Source organism: Entelurus aequoreus, linkage group LG01 (assembly GCF_033978785.1).
Source record: "Entelurus aequoreus isolate RoL-2023_Sb linkage group LG01, RoL_Eaeq_v1.1, whole genome shotgun sequence".
NCBI classification, from domain to species: Eukaryota; Metazoa; Chordata; class Actinopteri; order Syngnathiformes; family Syngnathidae; genus Entelurus; species Entelurus aequoreus.
This window is the reverse complement of record NC_084731.1, coordinates 71,480,360-71,485,292: the sequence shown is the minus strand read 5'-3', so window position 1 is coordinate 71,485,292 and position 4,933 is coordinate 71,480,360.

Genomic DNA, 4,933 nt, shown 5'->3' with positions numbered 1-4,933 from the left:
TTCCTCCAAATACTGTAAATCTTGCATTACATTACAGCATCCTCTCAAATACATTGCATATGCATGCAGCATTTTCCCATCCTCATTTTTAATCGCTGTCCAATTCAAGGCTTTTTCCAAGTAAGCTCCCGAAATCTTCATCTCATTTCCAAAGTGTTCTTTTAAGAGGCGCCTTGCTTCATTATAGCCCCTACTGGCTTCCATGTGCAAACAGCTGCGAACCAAGTCTCTTGGCAAACCAGAGGTAAACTGCTCAAGGTAGTAGAGCCGGTCTTGATCATTATCAGTCTTGTCTTCAATCAAGTGTTCAAATGCATGGATAAAAGACTGATATGCCAGTGGGTTACCATCAAACACAAAAACCTCTCTTGCTGGTAGTAGAGACAGTTTTTGCTGTGAGACAATGAGTTTTGCAATGTCACTTTGTCTTTGAATAACCATACCCAAGTTATCATGAGCAGCATTAATAACCACATTATCTTGTGCAGAGTGGTTTATTGGTTGAGTCTGATTTACACTTTGGGTCTTGTGTTTTTCAGTTGTAATAATAATAATAATACCTGGGATTTATATAGCGCTTTTCTAAGTACCCAAAGTCGCTTTACATGTTAAAAACCCATCATTCATTCACACCTGGTGGTGGTAAGCTACTTTCGTAGCCACAGCTGCCCTGGGATAGACTGACGGAAGCGTGGCTGCCAATTTGCGCCTACGGCCCCTCCAACCACCACCTATCATTCATTCAACATTCATTCACCGGTGTGAGCGGCACCGGGGGCAAGGGTGAAGTGTCCTGCCCAAGGACACAACGGAATGGTAAGAGGCGGGGAGCGAACCTGCAACCCTCAGGTTTCTGACACGGGCGCTCTACCCACTACGCCATACCGCGTTGTGTTTTTGTTTTGAGGTTTATTTAGATCTTCTGATGTGTTGCTGTTCCTTTTAAGTAGAGGTCTGTGGAGACTTAAGATGGTTTGGTGAAGTGGGGTCTTGGGTACTGCACCGAACTCTATAAAGTCCACATTGCTCTCCATAGTTTCTGTATCATGGTGAGAATCATAATACTCAGTCATGCCATCACCTGGAGGTTCCTGAGCCACATCATGGCTTCCATGAATTAAATCACTTTGAAGGATTTGTATTTTAGCAGTTGATGCTGCGAGGTCCGCTTCCAACTCCATTTGCTCCATCTTTGCTTTAAGCTTTGTTTCCTCCAGTTGCATTTGCTCCATCTTTGCTTTAAGCTTTGTTTCCTCCAGTTGCAAGGTGTGTTTTTCCTTAAGTGCAGCAGCTCGAGCCATTGTGGCAGCTTGTTCCGCTTTGGCAATTTTTAATTCTGAGGATACCGAGGAACATCTGGAGGCTTTTGATCCAGTGGCAGACTTTGATTTGTGAGATACATTTGATATGCTGTCAAGTGGTCCAACTTTTGATTGTGCAATTTCTCTTTTCCATGTTTCAACATCTTTCATGAAATAATTCAAATGTATTATTCTGGGTTCATACCAGTCATAATAATCATTTTCCTTTTCCTCTTCTGATAAGAATTCTTGCACAAAGTTGTGAGCATTTTTAAATTCATCCACAGCTCCTTTAAATGCTTCAAATGCATCATTGACTTTATCAGCATTTCTAACATCAGTCATCAAAGTCTTTATTTCATTTAGACTCTCCGTGCACGCGCCCAGTCTGCCTCTGCGCGAAGCAATGCGCGTTCTCAGCATGTCGTCGTGCTCAGCTGCCGTCTCAGGTGTGCCAGACATCATTCCAGATAATCACACAGCTCAATTTAATGTCCACTTATTTCATTCTTAAATGTCCTTCCAACATCCTGTTTTATTGCGATTCACATCCACAATCTGCAACTTTCCTTTGATTCCATACAGGCGCGTTCATTCATGACGTCATCATGGCTGATTTTACTCACGGCCCGCCGGCTGCTGGCTGTCATCGGTGCAGCGCGATCTTGCTTTGGTCCTTCGGGTCTTCAGTGAAGTTTGTTTACTTGTAACGTCTACTCTTGCATTCAAAAAAGTTTCGAAAAAATAAAAATAAAGTAATGCAGAGTAGTCTTGAGGAGGAGGTGTTTGACTCACTAACTTCCTTAATAAGCACTCGCGGAGATATTTCTAGATTCAAAATGATCATAATTTATTTTCACAAACAAAAAATATTATCCGTGGTTGACTTTCAACATAATCAAAATAACTTATTTTAGCGTGGCTTCAAAATAAGTTGTTTTAGCGTGGCTTGTTTAGCGGTAAACAAACTGTTTCACTCCTCACTCCTTCAACATGATAGACAGACAAAGGGCACCCAGCTGTCCTGTCTTCTTAATTATAGGAGGAGGAAGTGGCTCACCAGTAGGAGCGTGAGCAGCTGAAAACAATCAGTCAATCACAATGAAATCCAAAACATCCAATAATTCATTAACATCATTCTTGACATTATTTGATTTCATTGTCAAACAATTAATAAATAAATAATATAAATAGGCTCCAACTGGCTCCAACACCGTCTATATAACCCGCCAATACAATTCAAACACCTGCACAACACACACACTCACTCAGCCCAATGAACCGTTCACCTAACCCAAGGTTCATAAAGCTTATATATTTAATCAAAGTTACGTACATGACACGCACGTACTGGCAAGCAATCAAATGTGTGGAAGCGCGCGGGTGGGACCTGATATTCAGCTGGGAATGACTACAACAGTAAATAAACACAAGACATATGTATACTCTATTAGCCACAACACAACCAGGCTTATATTTAATATGCCACAAATTAATCCTAATGCTAGCTCCTAGCTCCTAGCTACTAGCTCGAGCTAGTTATAGCAAGCGATCAAATGTTTGGAAGCGCAGCTGTGTACTCACGGTATCGCAACTGTGTATCCAAATCAAAGTCCTCCTGGTAAGAGTCTCTGTTGTCCGAGTTCTTCGATCTTGACTGCATCTTTCGGGAATGTAAACAAAGAAGCGCCGGATGTGTACGTGTTGCTGCTGACTTCCCTCGCAAAATAGACGCTTCGCACCGACAACTTTCTTCTTTGCTTGCTCAGCTTCTTTCTCCGTAATGCAATGAACAAATTGCAACAGATTCACCAACACAGATGTCCAGAATACTGCGGAATAATGAGATGAAAACAGAGCTATTTCGTATTGGCTTCAATGGTGTCCGAATACTTCCGTTTCAATGATTGACGTCACGCGCATACGTCATCCTCAGAGGCGTTTCGAACCGGAAGTTTAGCGGGAATTTTAAAATTGCACTTTATAAGTTAACCCGGCCGTATTGGCATGTGTTGCAATGTTAAGATTTCATCATTGATATATAAACTATCAGACTGCGTGGTCGGTAGTAGTGGCTTTCAGTAGGCCTTTAATGTGAAATACATCTGAATAAGCATATATATATATATATATATATATATATATATATATATATATATATATATATATATATATATATATATATTCATCTAATTATGTTCAATGATGTTCATGATCAAAGTGTTTTGTTATCCCTTTACTAAATCAAAGGGTAGGCCACTAATTGTGTTCTGTGATATGGTTTTACTGCAGGCTGGTAACAGCGATCGCTCCGTAGAAGGGTTATAGAGGAATTTCGCCTCGTTTAAAAACATTGGGGTTTTTGCCTATATCTGTGGCAGAGATTTTAAGTAAGTGGCCTATGTCAGAAATTGGTATGGTCCAGGGTTCTACAACCCTGGAAGGGGGTATGTAGTGGAATTTCTGACCTTTGAACTATATTTAGTGTCTGTCAAGAATGTCTGCTCGTTCCATTCTACAAAATGTTTTGATTGTCTAATATGACTAAGGGATTCAAGGATGTTGCAGAACAAACAGGTCGAAAACAACAGGACCTTGACGCACGGGGAAACAGATAAAATGGCCAAGTGACAAGGGCTATGGGTGATAGCTTGATTCTCAAGTCCTCCGGAGGACGGTTGTCTGTCTGCATGGGCAACTCAATCCAAATTTGTACTTTCTGATTATGGGTAAATAAACCTTTTGTACTAAACTCACTTTTGTTGCTGTTTAAGATTCGGACATTCCACCACAGCAACAAATTATTTTTCCGTACACATTCCAGGAATTCCGAAATACCCATTTTCAAATCAAACTATTACGTCAACATTTTTCAACCGATTCCAAAAATTCCAACACCAAACCATTCATATCATCTAGTATCAATAGTTTAAAAAAAAATCACGGTTTTGTAAAAAATTCCCAAATTTCCAGGAAATTCCCATTCAACTGAATGGACATATTCTGAATTCTGAACATTTTGTGCCACTTTGTAACCGATTCCGACCATTCAACCATCCACACCCTTCACACGCATATTGAACGCAAAACATATTTTCCCTATTCCAAAATTCCCGGAATTTCTCCCCATTGACAATGAATGGACATGATACAACCTCTCTATATCCCACACTTCTCACCCGATTTGAAGCGTTCCAACATCCTCACACTCCACTCACTTGGACAGTCAGACCATTTTCTAAGTAAACATTTTTTTGAGGAATTCTCAGAATTCCCCGGTTTTTAAATGCCCTATTTTTACCTCTTCCTGGCAAGTTTTCACAAGCAACAATTTGCAACCGTTTTTGACCATACCACCTTCAAAACATTCTTCTTAGTTGGGACAACAAAACTTCCAATTTTTTTCCCGTAATAAATTCCTGTTTTTTCTGAATTTCCAGGAATTCCGAAATACCCATTCTCAATTCAAACTATTACGTCAAAAATTTTCAACCGATTCCAAAAATTCCAACACCAACCCATTCATATCATCTAGTATCAATAGTTTCAAAAAAATCCCGGTTTTGTAAAAATTCCCAAATTTCCAGGAAATTCCCATTCAACTAAATGGACATATTCATAGTTCTACAATT